This window comes from Schistocerca nitens, chromosome 6 (assembly GCF_023898315.1).
Source record: "Schistocerca nitens isolate TAMUIC-IGC-003100 chromosome 6, iqSchNite1.1, whole genome shotgun sequence".
NCBI classification, from domain to species: Eukaryota; Metazoa; Arthropoda; class Insecta; order Orthoptera; family Acrididae; genus Schistocerca; species Schistocerca nitens.
This window is the reverse complement of record NC_064619.1, coordinates 219,328,619-219,345,430: the sequence shown is the minus strand read 5'-3', so window position 1 is coordinate 219,345,430 and position 16,812 is coordinate 219,328,619.

Here is a 16,812-nt window from a genome sequence, read left to right as displayed (position 1 = left end):
GACATGGGATAATCTTAGACACCAGTTATAATATTACAGTTAAGTTAACAGAACTGTATTATTATACTTTGACAACATATTCACTGGAGCTTCGTTTTACACGCTAAACAGTCCTAACTATTATCTTTTCACTTTGTCGATGTCGTGATCGCGGTGACGTCGGTTGATGTTCTGCCTCAACAATCCTTCGGGCTCCCGAGTACTATAATTCTGACTGGATCTTTTGATGCACAGCCCTTGTCTCGCTGCTGCTGACGGAGACGTCTTGCAAGGCAGATATCGTCCGATTTCTAATTATTCGAGCGAGCCTTGTATACAGTGGCGAGAGGTGAGCGTCTCTTCTGAATCAACAACAAAACAGCGTTTGAGTGCATCATGCGCAGTCTTTTTGTTCTGTTTGCAATGAAATTTGGAAGACAGTCTACTTTTTATTGTACCACGGGTTTTTTTATATTTTTTCATTGGGAGTAATTATAAAATAGCTACACGAAATAGATTCTGGGGCTGGATTGAATATACGAGGGTTGGAACTTAAATAGTGGCAACTATTTATTCACAGACGACACAAAAGAGTTACATGTGCACCTGTTACTGCCCTTCAAAGTAGTCACCAGCGTTGTGTAGAACCCGTTGCCAGCGATGTGGAAGGCCTAGTATACCGTTAGCAGAGTCTGTTCTGTTGATGGTGCTAATGGAGCGGTCTACTGCCTGTCGAATCTCTGGAACAGTTCTGAAGCGAATGCCACCAAGACAAACCTGAAACGCTAATCCAACGAATGGCGCCATTATGGGTCGCCGTGAAAGTCGAAAGTGCGTCAGAGCCCCAGTACGGTGAAAGTTGTGGTGATTCTCGTGTACGACTGTGATGGTGTTACCCGAACGTATGACGTTCCTGCACGGCAGACCGTCAGTGCACAGTATTACTGTTCGTTTTTGGAGCATCTCCTGCGACCAGCGTTGCGAAATAAGCGTCGACACTTTCTGCGCAACCCACCCATCATTTTGTACGACAATGCGCGGGCGCATACAGCATAAGCTGTGGCTGCTCTGTTCGGTCGATGGGACTGGGAAGTACTGTATCATCCAACATACTCCCCGGACTTAAGTTCTTGTGACTTCGTTTTGATTCCGAAGATGAAGGAACCACTCCGTGGAATTCGCTTCAGAACTGTTCCAGAGATTCGACTGGCAGTAGACCGCTCCATTCGCACCATCAATAGAACAGGCTCTGCTAACGGTATACTACGCCTTCCACATCGCTGGCAACGGGTTCTACACAACGCTGGTGACTACTTTAAAAGAAGGTGCAAACATGTAACTCTTTTGTATCAGTTATGAATAAATAGTTGCCACTATGTAAGTTCCAACCCTCTTAAATGTACGAGGGCTATTCCGAAAGTAAGGTCCGATAGGTCGCGAAATGGAAACCACGGTAAAAATCAAAAATGTTTTATTTGCAACAGTTAGATACACTTTGCAGCTACTTATCTCCATAGTCGCCGACCCGACTTAGACGTGTATCGTAGCGTTGTACCAACTTTCCCATACCCTCGCTATAGAAGGCAGCCGCCAGTGCTCTCCGCCAATTCTCTACGCTGGCCTACGGCTCGTTGTCTTGTGCCGAAATGTTGTCTTCATAACCAGCGGTTCATGTGACCAGAGCTGAAACTCAGAGGGAGACAATTACGGGCTGTATTGTGGGTACTCTCACATTTCCATTTGAAAACGATGCAGGAGCATCTTCATTGCCCCTGCAGAATGCGGCTGAGAATTGTCTTGAAGACGAAACAGCACGACAGTTATGTAATGTTAGCTGCATAGCTTCAGGGGAAATTTCTCACCAGGCCCCCGTACTTGGCGGCAGACACTATTTTCTAGACATCTTTACGCACTCACTGCGAGCTCAGAAATGAGAAGAGCGACGTGATGCTAACTGGGGTTATACTAGAGACACTACCCAACACATCTGTGCAAAGCTTTATCGGATTTTCATAGTCGTTTCCATTTCGTGACCGATCGGACCTTACTTTCGGAATAGCCCTCGTAGATGCTAAGCAAACCTGCAGGTTGGGCTGCTGTATTTGACCATGAACGGCAGATTAGATTAGATTAAATTAGATTAGTACCTGTTCCATAGATCATGAATACGACACCTCGTAATGATGTGGAACGTCTCAGGTTAATAAAAGGTGTCTATACAAGATATTACACTACACAAAACATTACATGACACTTAATTTTTTTTTTTTTTTGGGTGTGGTTGGGGAAATTACCCACTTACTATATCCAAAAATTCATCTAATGAGTAGAAGGAGTTGCTATTAAGAAATTCTTTTAATTTCTTTTTAGATGCTATATGGCTATCTGTCAGACTTTTGATGCTATTAGGTAAGTGACCAAAGACTTTTGCGGCAGCATAATTTACCCCCTTCTGAGCCAAAGTTAGATTTAACCTTGAGTAGTGAAGATCATGGCTCTGAGCACTATGGGACTCAACTGCTGAGGTCATTAGTCCCCTAGAACTTAGAACTAGTTAAACCTAACTAACCTAAGGACATCACAAACATCCATGCCCGAGGCAGGATTCGAACCTGCGACCGTAGCGGTCTTGCGGTTCCAGACTGCAGCGCCTTTAACCGCACGGCCACTTCGGCCGGCAGTGAAGATCATCCTTTCTCCTAGTGTTGTAGCCATGTACACTGCTATTACTTTTGAATTCGTTCGGATTGTTAATAACAAATATCATAAGGGAATATATATATTGTGAGGCTACAGTGAAGATCTCTAGCTCTTTAAATAAGTGTCTGCAGGATGATCTTGGATGAGCTCCAGCAATTGTTCTGATTACGCGCTTTTGTGCAATGAACACTCTTTCACTCAATGATGAATTACCCCAGAATATAATGCCCTACGAAAGCAGAGAATGAGAATAGGCGTGGTAAGCTAATTTACTGAGACCCTAATAGCGTAAGTAGCTGAACTCAAACGTTTCAGCAGATCTTCAGTGCGTTTTTTCCAGTTCAACCCCTCATCAACGCATACACCTAGAAATTTTGAATATTCTATCTTAACTATCCAAGATCCTCAGTACGTTACCGGTGTTTTAGTCCTGTTAAGAACAGAGCTGTGTGTAGTTGAGAGTACATACTGTCGGAGCTAAGTGCATTTGAACATGGCAAACTTTTGGTGCTCATGTGGTAGCCAAGATAGCGGAAGTGTTTGGTGTTTCAACAGGCACCGTATCGAAGATGAATACCGCATAAAGGGAAAGCGGAAAAACACCATCCGCTAGATCACAACGCGGACGAAAATGTGTGCTGCATGATCGTGACAGATGCTCACTGAGGATGATTCTGACAAAAAATAAGAGGTCGACAGCTGCAAAAGTCACTGCAGAACTTAATGTAGCACTCGCGAACCCCGTCAGCACCAAAACAGCATGAAGGTTCCTCCATAAGCAGGAAACTGCAGAGCGAACTAGAATTCCAGAACTACTAATCAGTGAAGCAAACGCCTGTAACAGGAAACCGTTAAGTCGAAACTATAAAACGTGTGCTATGGATCAATGGGGGAAAGTGATTTAGTCAGATGAGTCTTGTTTCACTCTGTTTCCAACATCTGGTCGAGTTTATGTCCCAATATTATACACACATAAAAAAATAGTTTTGCATCACCTCGGTTCCGAGAGTTCCGGAACCTGTACAGAAAATTGGAACAGAGACCAACACTAACATCATTTCCGCCTTTTTTATTGCTCATGAAAACCACACAATGCATGTTGTATCACCATACAGCGAGACCTTCAGAGGTGGTGGTCCACATTGCTGTTCACGCCGGTACCTCTAATACCCACTAGCATTGATGCATGCCTGTATTCGTCGTGGCATACTATCCACAAGTTCATCAAGGCACTATTGCTCCAGATTGTCCCACCCCTCAACGGCGATTCGGAGTGGTTGGAGGGTCACGTCGTCCATAAACAGTCCTTTTCAATCTATCCCTGCCATGTTCGAAAGGGTTTATGTCTGGAGAACATGCTGGCCACTCTAGTCGACAGATATCTTACCCTCAAGGAAGTCATTCACAAGATGTGCACGATGGGGGGCGTCCATGAAGACGAATGCCTCGCCAATATGCTGCCGATATGGTTACACTATCGGTCGGAAAACGGCATTCACGGATCGTACAGCCGTTACGGCGCCTTCCATGACCACCAGCGGCGTACGTCGTCCGCACATAATGCCACCCCAAAACAGCAGGGAACCTCCACCTAGCTGCACTCACTGGACAGTGTGTCTAAGGCGTTCAGCCTCACCGAGTTGCCTCCAAACACGTCTCCGACGATTTTCTGGTTGAAGGCATATGCGACACTCATCGGTGAAGAGAACGTGATGCCAATACTGAGCGGTCCATTTGGCATGTTGTTGGGCCCATCTGTACCGCACTGCATGGTGCCGTGGTTGCAAAGATGGACCTCACCATGGACTGTGGGGGTGAAGTTGTGCATCATGCAGCCTATTGTGTACAATTTGAGTCGTAACACGATGTTCTGTGGCTGCACGACAAGCATTATTCAACATGGTGGCGTTGCTTTCAGGGCTCCTTCGAGCCATAATCCGTAGTTAGCGGCCATCCACTGCAGTAGTATACCTTGAGCGGCCTGAGCGAGGTATGTTGAAACGCGTATGTATTCAGTACAGCGATGACGAGGCATGACAGAATCTCTGACCAGAGAGTTATTTATCGTTGCTAGTCTGCGCTTGACCGCGCGAGAGTTCAGTTGCATGTAGGGAGTCAGTAGTTGCTAGTTGCACTCAGTCAGTGCTAGTAACGCGCGAGAGACAGTCGGAGTTGTGTGTGAGGAGTCGGCGGGCGTCGACATGGCCCTCTGGTCAAGGTTCAGGACGAGGTGTATTGTCAAATAAGGTAATGAAGCAGCATTGCGCTCATCTGATGATGTAATGTATCTTAACTGTAATTAATTTGTTCAAGAATCGCCCCAATAATAATTTTGTTTTTAAACCAACCATTTTTAACAAAGAATCTTTTTTTTTTTTTAAAGAATATTTCCCATGCATTTCCTTAAAGAAAAGTTTCCCTTAAATTCAAAAAAAAATATTTGCGATGCATTTCCTCCAAGCTATGGCGAAAAATAAGAGCAGATGCAGTTTTACTGAGGTAAGAATTTGAGTTTAATTAGTGAACAGGGCCTAAGATCGACATTTCGGTCTATTTGCGTTTTCATTGTCACTGAGATTTCATTATCATTGAATTGACTTACATTTTTGTGGGGAGCTTACACCTGGCTCAGATTGCTAGTTATCATTTATTGACTTTGTCCATAAATTATTAATATTTTTGCTGGGAGGTTACACTAGGTTCTATTCTCATTAACATTTAAATATTGTCTTTCAAAATTTTGCGGGGAGGTTACACTTGGCGACATCCGGCCAGGATCGTATTTCTTTGGGAATCTTCTAAGAAACAGTCAGATATCTGCTCCTATTTGCTTAAATATAATTAGCATTTGGCGCAACGCTTTTACTAATTTTGTGACTTTCTTTCCTCAGATCATCGACAATTCGTTGCTCTGTTGTATTTGTGTTTGTTGCTTTTTGCATTGTGGATATTTCTTTTGTGAATAATTGTGACTATAGTAAAAATGCCGCGAAAGACCGAATAGTGTATCGCGAGGTATTATGAACGAAATCACCGACTTAAACAACGTGACCGATAATAACTGTGACACGCAGTGTAATGATGACAATCCTGCGTTCACTGACAATCAGTGCGTTCCAACCACTAATGATGATTATTATCTTACTGATGAACAAACGAACTCAATTGTCTCCTCTGTTAATTTGACGACAATTGATGATGCGGGACGCCCTATTGTAATGAGCGCTGCCCAGCCTAACACAACCGGTTTACTAAATTCACGTGATGAACACACAAATTTGTCTAATGAAAGTGGACAGTGTACTGAAAGTACGACGGATTTATTTAATTGCGAAATAGTAACCGACAGTGTACATTCGACTGGCAAACCTTTTTGTAAATTACAGAATGACGAAATGGTCACACAAAACGCGACAATTGCAGGTACGCAATCAAACAGCACAGAGAATGCAACAGCTACTTTTGGCTTGGATCAAATTATGGCAATATTGTTTCAAGTTAATGAAAAACAAAACGAGAGTGTCAAACAACAATTTAATGAAATTAGTAAAAAACTAGACAATAATGATGAAAATTTCAAACAACTTAATGAAAAACAAGACAATCTTAATGAAAAACTAGACAACAATTCCAGACAGCTTAGTGAACAGATTAGAGCCGTTGCCGCACAATGTCACGATACGAAGGAACAGTTGCGCGAGGAAATTGAGGCTTGTTCAAGAAAAAGAAGCGAAGAAATTAGGTCTGTTGCTCAGGAATTAAGGGAAATGCAAACAGCTGCAACAGAAACACTTAGAGACGAAATTAGCGGAGTCGCTAAACAATGCTCTGAAAAAGCTACACAATTACGCGACGAGTTTAAAGCAATGACAGCAGAACTTTCGCGGACAATAGATGCTAAGATAGACGCGAAATTCGACCGGATCAAAATAAAGTAAAACGTCAAGTAATGGAAACAATCACAGCACAGAGACAAGAAGACAAACGTAAATTGTTTGCGAAGGCAAAAACATATGTAGACAACAATATTGCTACAATGTCCGACGAAATTAATACCATCAAACAGTCGAACACAGAATTACGTGACGAAATTTCCGATCTTAAATCGAAAACAGACACGTACACAACAGATTTTCAAACAGTGACAGACAGACTCGAACAATTAGAACTAACACAGGATTCCGACGTCGTCAAAGCTGATGTTAAAAAACTGAACGAAACTACACGTAAATTGCAAAAATAAATTAATGCCTCTGACACTAAAACCGATGATCAGGTAAAAATACTGACTGAAAAATGTGATGAATTGGCCAGTCGTATTGATGTTATCGAAAGTACTAATGACAATAAATCAGACGATACTGCACCGGTTTCATTTAACCAAACACCTGAATTTCAAAATCTACAGCAGACAATTAATGAGATCGATTCATCTAATAACACATTGCATAGTAAATTGTCATGTTTACAGCAAGAGGTAACAGAAATAAAAAATATTTCAGTTAATAACACATCACAGCAGACGCCACTTTGCGAACAATTGTCAGACTCACGCAGCGCGTACAATTTGGGTAATCTACAGAGAGTACGGGACTTAGATTCCGAACAACCACAGTTCAATAGATTCTCATACAATCATGAACCTGTTCCATCATATAGAGACGATAATTTCGATTACAAACATTTTCTATCAGTGAGAAAATTTAAAGTGTTTAAAAATGACAGAACACAGATTCATCCGCTAGATTGGATACAACAATTTAGCTTTGCTTTTCCACCGACTTGGCCCGTAACACACAAACTTGAATTTATTTGCAGTTTTTTGGAAGGCGAACCGGCAACTCGTATGAGACCGATCGCGAGACAATGTTATTCAGTAGAAGAGTTTCAGAATGCTTTTCTATCAGCGTATTGGAAGAAGACGGCACAGCGCGGGATTAAAGATCAGTTAATTAGTTTACCAAATTATGAGAACTCCAATTTTTCCACTGCCACGCAATTTTTTGAGCACATGGTCCAACAAAACCAGTACTTAAGTGAACCTTATAGTGAATCTGCACTTATTCAATTATGTATTTCTAAATTGCCACGATCATTAAGAGTGTCACTTTTAACAGGTCAGCAAAAAGAAAATATTTCGGCATTCAGGGATCTGCTGCAGCTTTTAGAAGTGCAGCAATCAGATTATTCTTTTGTAAACAAAAATTTTTCATATAACAACCAAGGCCAGCAAACTTACAGTAATTACGATCAACCACGTAATTTCAATAGTAAAAGTAACAGACGCTTTAGGAATGACAACCACCAAAACTTTAATAACAGACCAAATTATAATTATCAATATCGTCAAAATTATCAGCAACAGGAATCACATTTTGGTAACAATAGAAGTTTTCCACCGCAACAGCATGAAAGTCAACCGGTTAGAATACCTGACCAACAATGTAATGCACAAGGTCAACCTAACTTTAATGTTTCGCCGCGTAGACGTATAGTCCCTGATACAACAAATAGTAACGCACGGCAGCAAAGGAACAACTACGTACAGAAAACACAATATTTCAATTCCTATCGCAATGCACCGTATAGGAATGACTATTACGGCAGACGTAAAAATAATGAGCACAATTATCAGCGTACATATAATAATAGTCGGTCTTACCAGCAACAAAATGATCAACAACAACATATTCTTGTGAATGAACCCGACAGTAGGTATCATCCAGAGCGTAATACGTCTGGAAGAAGTAATAGAACAGTTCAAATAGTAGAAATGCCACAACATCCTCCTGATAATAATAACACGTCAGATAGAATCTCACTAGATACTGTACAGGTCGCATCTTTCAGTAACACAAGCACTAGTTTTGACACGCAGAATGTTGTTCACGAAAATGTAATTACTTTTGACGATATCAGAGACACTCTTTTACAGGAAAGACCAGTTGTTCAAAAATCCATTTCACATCCGGTCATCGAAATTAAAATTGGTTCATCGAAATTTTCAGCAGTAATCGATTCCGGAGCACCTATGTCAGTAATAAATGAGGAGACTTTCAACGAGTGCAACAAAGAGAATACCTATCCTACATTACCTTTAGGCAAAACGAAAGTGAAAGGAGCAGTATCGAGTAAAGGAGTAGACGTTAAATTACAGACACATTTATCATTTTGTATTGCAGGTCACACATTTCACTCAAATTTCTGGATTGTTCCTTTATTGACAACAGACGTTATTTTAGGCACTAATTTTCTGGTACAACACGACGCAGTTATTGATTTTCAAAATTCCTATTTAATGTTGAAGGATGAAAATGTGCAACTGGCTTTAGAATTTCAGCATTCTTTATCTGCGGAAGAACAAACAATTAATCGTACAGAGGTTATTTCCGCAACACGTAACATAGACTATAATTCCACATTGTTCACTGATACGTACGTACATAACTATAACACTCCAGACGAAGCTGACTACGACGTAATGCAGATGATTTCTGATAAAGTTGAACAGACCAGTGCAACTACAGACGACGAACGTACTAAACTACGCAGTATTATTTTACAGGAAGCTCCTGTTTTTGACAACATTCCTGGTACTATGTCCGGTTTTATGTATGAATTTCAAGTCAAACAGCACGAACATTTAAAGCCAAGCATTATCCCATTCCGTATATTTATAGAGAACAAGTTAAAAAAGAATTGCAAGATATGCTCGACCAAGGAATTATTGAACCAGCAGTTAGTCCGTACATAAACCCGCTACATATTGTTAAGAAAAAAGATGGCTCACTTCGCCTCGTACTTGATTCACGTCACATTAATGACATTATTATTAATGAAACGGATCGACCACAGACACTAGAGGAACTTCTACAGAAATTTCATGGTACTGCTATTTATTCTACATTAGATTTGAAATCGGGATTTTGGCAAATTCAACTTCATCCGAACTGCAGAAAGTATACAGCTTTTCTCTGTTTTGGCGACTGTTATCAATTTTGCAAATTACCATTCGGATTAACTATTTCTTCTGCAGCTTTTATTCGCGGTTTGAACACAATACTTCCGACAGAACTTAAGGACAGAATCACGACGTACGTAGACGACATTCTTATTGCAGAAGCTAACTGGTCTGAACACAATATGATTCTTGAACGACTGTTACAAACTTTTCGTGCACAAGGACTCACATTTAATCTCAGTAAATCGCACTTTGGTAAAACTTCTATAAAATCTCTTGGACATGTGATTTCAGCAGAAGGCATTGCGCCTGACCCGGAAAAACTTCAAGCTTTACGTGACATTACTGTTCCTACGACAAAAAAACAACTACGCAGTTTTTTGGGTTTAATTACCTTTTTTGGCAAATTTATTCATCACTCTGCTTTAGACACACCTAGATTATGCCAATTAACAGGTAAAAACACTATTTGGTCATGGGGTAAGCAAGCACATTCTGAATTTATGAACCTGAAACATGCTTTGTTGAATGCACCACTTTTATCGCACCCAGATCTTACCAGAAATTTTTCCATTGCCACCGATAGTTCCAACACCGCTTTAGGCGTACACATTTTTCAGGAAATTGAAGATGGCTCTACAGTAATTAAAAACATCGCATTTGCAAGTCGCATTCTGTCACCTGCTGAACAAAATTATTCCGTTACAGAATTGGAAACATTATGTGTTGTTTGGGCTTTTACGAGATTTCGGCACTTTTTTTATGGCAGACATACCACCGTTTACACAGATCACAGAGCGATACAATTTTTACTTTCGGCTAAATTCACTCACGACAGATTAAGCAGATGGAAGCTGTATTTACAGGAATTTAATTTTACAATAGTTCACATTCCCGGCACACAAAATGTTACAGCAGACGCACTATCTCGTTCTCTCGGCAACAATCAGCATGACATCGCAACCAACTTCTGCAAAGCAAATTTCAGCGTTATGTACATTCAACAAGTTGCATTTGAAAATTTTATTTCGTCGTCATTACAGGACATAGCAAAAGAGCAAAGTAAAGACAATGTGTGGAAAGAAATTAAACACCTTTGGCAAGATAAGAATAATGTTACGATTAGAAACCACTACACTGTACGCAATGACATTCTATTTCGCCGCTCTCATCCTGACAGCAACAATTGGTTATTATGCATTCCTGACGAACTTGTTAACAAATTAATATGGTATACTCATTTAAGTTATGCACATTACGGAGCCAGAAAATGTTTTCTTATACTGAGACAGAACTGTTATTTCGACAACATGGAGAAACGTATACGACGAGTTTTAGCGTCATGTAAAATTTGCCAGAAAGCTAAGTCAGACACAACTTCACATATTCCTCCATTATATCCCATTGTACCTGTTAAATTAAGACATATGGCCGCTGTAGACATTTTTGGTCCAATTCCGAGAACTAAAAGAGGTTTTTGCTACATCTTTGTCGCTGTTGAACTCACTTCAAAATCTGTTACTTTCACTCCGTTACGCAAAGCTACTGCTAAAACCGTTTCGAAAGCATTTGTAAAACATTTTCTATTTCATGTAGGGCATGTGATGAGAGTAATTTCCGATAATGGATCACAATTTCGTTCTGCTATATGGACACGCATGTTACGAGCTAGAAACATTTCTCCGAACTATATATCCAAGTACCATGCTTCTTCGAACCCTTGTGAACGATTGCTGAAAGAAATTGGTAAACTGTGTAGAATATACTGCCACAAAAGACATATTGATTTGGATACACACATATTCTCCTTCCAAGATATAATTAATTCCATACCTAATGAATCCACTATGCTATCGCCGACTGTTATACTGAAAAATGTTGAACCACCAAACAAAATTACAGAATTAGTAAACTTTCCCACATCTCGTCGACTACGACACCATGAAATAACTAACATTGCGCTGAACAACATCAAACGTGCCGCAGAGCGCCGGAGAAGACACCAAAAACAGGTTTGTACACGCCGTGACTTTCACATTGGACAGAAGATATTAGTACGTACACACTATTTATCCAGCATAATAAAAGGTAAGTGCAGTAAATTTGAACTTCTATACGCAGGTCCATATCGGATTCGCAGCATTCCTCACCCCAATGTTGTACACGCCGAGACTTTGAGAACCAGGAAAAGTAAGGGCAACCACCATGTGTCGAACATTAAACCCTTTATTGAATGAAACCACTTTATGATTTAACATGCTATGATGCCATTTACTAATTTTTATGACCACTTATCCAATTATATTCACATGATTAATTATTGATGACTATCGAATTTTTTTCTTGGCAAATGCCCGGCAAGGTAAGGTTAGCAGGTCGCTCTTCTTGTCGTTACACATCAGACCGTGCATATTTTTCCAGACAAACTTACGTATTTTATGAATAATTATGCAATTCTATGTAGTGACGTGTTAATTTTATCAAATTCTCTCTCCATTAAAGTCTTTAATTCTCGCCTCTATTAACTACACTACATACAAGCTGAACACAACGAACGTCACATTTTGTCTTTCTTATGTATATACGATTGTTTCATGTTTTGTTTGTATGCAATATGAAATGGTTAAGACATAGCAAACACCAGTTGACTTTAACATTTTTGCCTTATGATATCTCAATATCGTGACTGTTTTACATTTTTTTTGCTGCTGCATTGTGATATTCTGTGTACATTTTTGCCTTTGAACACTGTCTATGCTTTTGACATATTACGTTTTCTGTCATGGTCTGCTGTATGCTCAAATTATGTTACTATAAACCAGTCATTATTTAATGGGTATATGATTTAAATGCAAGACATTAATCTTTGTTCATCAATTTCAGAGAGAAATGATGCGTGAAAGAAATAAATTAAACAGAAATGGGAATTTCAACCACGGAATGATCGAAAGAAGATGCAAACCTCGTAAGGAAGAGTAAATGGATCAGAATTAACAAGCATTAACAAGAATATACTATAGACATCGTAGAATAGCAGTCTTAACTAATTTTTTCTTTCAGAATACAAGGCGATTGATACAGGCTGTCAGACAGAACTACACATCTTAGTTTTAGTGATGAAGTATGCTAGAGATAAGGAATAGTTGTGTAATGAGTAATGAAGTGATTTTTTTTGCAGATGATAATGAATGCTGATGAATAATGATGAAGAATATGCTACTATGAATAATGAAGTTTTTCTTTACAGGTGATGATAATAATGAAGTTATGATAATATGGATAATGAAGTTTGTTTTTTCTTTACAGATGAGGATGATGTTGAAGTTTATGTATTTATGCTATGTAGTTATTTAAGTATTTGTTGCAGTTTGTTTTGACAGTATGTTTTATATCGTATGGTATGATGACTGAAGGTTTTGGAAAGGACAGCTATGGAACACATTTTTTATACACATTTCACTACCTGTTAATTCGAAGTTCACTACTTTTCAGCATAGTATGCGTTTCTTCTTTCAGCTCAATAATCCATTTTGTATTTTTTTTTCCAGGAGAAGCTTTTCATGATACTAAACCTGTTACTTATGAAACCTGTATTAGTACTTGCATTTTTTTTTACCCAGTTGTGTCTATAATTTATAAATGTGATCACATATACTTCCTTGTTTCATAACCTTGCTACAGCTGACTCATGACGAATGACGTTACACATTTTCATTTACAGGAACAACGCAGAAGCAAATTTTTTTTTCTTGTTCTCTTCTTGCTTTCCCTTATAAAAAAAATGTATCACCAGTTCCAAATAATACTACCCATTTTAGAGAGTTCTGAATAATACTGAATGATGAACAATGTTTTGTACTATTCAATACTTGCTGGCCAATGAGTGCCAATAATTAGTGTAACTAAATGAATTATGTTAATACTATGCCATTCATTAGCTCAGTTTTCAATGATGATTTTTGATGTTTTGTAACTGGCGAATGAGTGCCAATAATTAGTATAACTAAATGAATTATGTTAATACTATGTCATTCATTAGCTCCTGTTTTCAATGATGACTTTTGATGTTTTGGTAACTGGCCAATGAGTGCCAATAATTAGTATAACTAAATGAATTATGTTAATGCTATGCCAATAATTGACTCTCATTTTCAGTGATGACTGCTGATAGTTTATAACCGGCCAATAAGCGCCAATGTTCACTATAATCAGTTAATTTTATGAACATTATTCTGTCATACTAAATATGCTTTGTAACTGGCCAAGGAGTGCCACTGTTTATTGTAATACGATTACCCATGATGCCAATAATTGCTATATTCAGTTAATTTTATGAACATTATTCTGTAATACTAAATACATGTTACAGAAATGTTCAATAACTGGGCTATGAATGCCGCAAACTACTACTGTAATTCTCAATGAAGACTACTATGTGACTTAATGTCCTTCACCTACTGACCTAACTACCCTGAATTACTGCAATATCCATTTGTCCTGTCCATCCTCATGATCATGGAGCACTATATTTGGTTTTTGCACTAATTCCACGTTGGTGTGCCTTGTAAGAGCGTGGTGTTGACACGACATGCTGTCCACCACCGTGAGCGACGGAGACGTTATTATGGTCCCACTGTTTGGTGTACCTGATGTACTGCCAAAATGATAACAGGGAATATTACTACGACATTTCAGTGTCTTGGCTACGCTGATAAATACTACTGGGAAAGAACTTCAGATTGTCTCACTTGATGTTGTACTTCTGTGGAAAGATATGGACTTTCAGTGCAGATGCGTGCAACCTAAAGTGCTACAACCATGACGCAATCCTTCCTATTCCTTTCCTAATTCTTGTAAAATGAAAAAGTCATATACAGTGCGTGTGCGTTTCCTTTCATTTGTTAATAAGATCAGTTATCCTGAAATTACTAAAGACTTCTATAGTGCATGTGCACTTTATTACACTCCTTGATTTGTTTGTTTATTGTAGAAAAATACTAGAGAGTATTACAGTGCGTGTGCACTCTATGCCACTTGTTAATATGATTTGTACTCATTTTGTGATTTGCTGATATGTTCTGAACTACAGTGCGTGTGCACTTTTGCCATTTGTTAATATGTTTTGTACTTAACTTCAGTGCGTGTGCACTTTATGCCATTTGTACTCGTTACGTATACATTTTGTGGTTTTCTGATATGTTCTGTACTACAGTGCGTGTGCACTTTTGTCATTTATTAATACATTTTGTGATTTGATGATATATTCTGTACTACAGTGCGTGTGCACTTTTGTCATTTATCAATATGATTTGTATTCATTGTATATACATTTTGTAATTTGATTATATATTCTGTACTACAGTGCGTGTGCACTTTCGTCATTTATCAATATGATTTGTATTCATTGTATATACATTTTGTAATTTGATGATATATTCTGAACTACAGTGCATGTGCATTTTTGTCATTTTTTTAACATGATTTCTACTCACTGTATATATATTTTGTCATTCCCTGATATGTTCTGTACTACTGTGCGTGTGCACTTTTGCCAATTGTGAATATGTTTTGTATATATTTTGTCTTTGCCTGATATGTTCTGTACTCGGTGCATGTGCACCACATTTAATTCATGTTCTAATTAATTAATTAAAAAAATTGTTGCTCATGGCAAGTCCAAATGACTCACCATCGCTGCCAAATTCCCCCCCCCCCCCCCCCCCCCCCCCCCCCAGTGGAGGGTTATGAAACGCGTATGTATTCAGTACAGCGATGACGAGGCATGACAGAATCTCTGACCAGAGAGTTATTTATCGTTGCTAGTCTGCGCTTGACCGCGCGAGAGTTCAGTTGCATGTAGGGAGTCAGTAGTTGCTAGTTGCACTCAGTCAGTGCTAGTAACGCGCGAGAGACAGTCGGAGTTGTGTGTGAGGAGTCGGCGGGCGTCGACATGGCCCTCTGGTCAAGGTTCAGGACGAGGTGTATTGTCAAATAAGGTAATGAAGCAGCATTGCGCTCATCTGATGATGTAATGTATCTTAACTGTAATTAATTTGTTCAAGAATCGCCCCAATAATAATTTTGTTTTTAAACCAACCATTTTTAACAAAGAATCTTTTTTTTTAAAGAATATTTCCCATGATTTTCCTTAAAGAAAAGTTTCCCTTAAATTTAAAAAAAAAATATTTGCGATGCATTTCCTCCAAGCTATGGCGAAAAATAAGAGCAGATGCAGTTTTACTGAGGTAAGAATTTGAGTTTAATTAGTGAACAGGGCCTAAGATCGACATTTCGGTCTATTTGCGTTTTCATTGTCACTGAGATTTCATTATCATTGAATTGACTTACATTTTTGTGGGGAGCTTACACCTGGCTCAGATTGCTAGTTATCATTTATTGACTTTGTCCATAAATTATTAATATTTTTGCTGGGAGGTTACACTAGGTTCTATTCTCATTAACATTTAAATATTGTCTTTCAAAATTTTGCGGGGAGGTTACAATGTCATCGACAGTTCCTGTCTCTCCGTATCTCCTCCATGTCCGAACAACATTGCTTTGGTTCACTCCGAGACGCCTGGACACATTCATTGTTGAGAGCCCGTCCTGGCACAAAGTGACAATGCGGGCGCGATCAAACCACGGTGAACTACGGACAACGCGAGCTGTGTACCTCCTTCCTGGTGGAATGACTGGATCTGATCAGCTGTCTGACCCCCTCCGTCTAATACGCGCTGCTCATGCATGGTTGTTTACATCATTGGGCGAGTTTAGTTACATCTCTGAACAGTCAAAGGGACTGTGTCTGTGATACAATATCCACAGTCAACATCTATCTTCAGTTCTGGGAACTGGGGTGATGCAAAACTTTTTTTGATGTGTGTATTGTTGTATAGTGGTATTTAAGAGCTCCTTGATTACTCTGCAAGATCGCATTACTGCAAGAGATTATGCGAACATTTTGGCTGATCAGATCCGTCTCATGGTACAGTGCTTGTTCCCCAATGGTAATGCTTTGCTCCGAAACGACAAGGTCGCGCTTCACAAAACTCTTATCGTTCAGGACTGGTTTTCTGATAACGAGGATGAATTGTCGCCTCTCCCCTGGCCACCAGTCATCAGATCTCAATATTACTGAGCATTTGTCATCTAATTTGGAGAGAAGGGTGCCT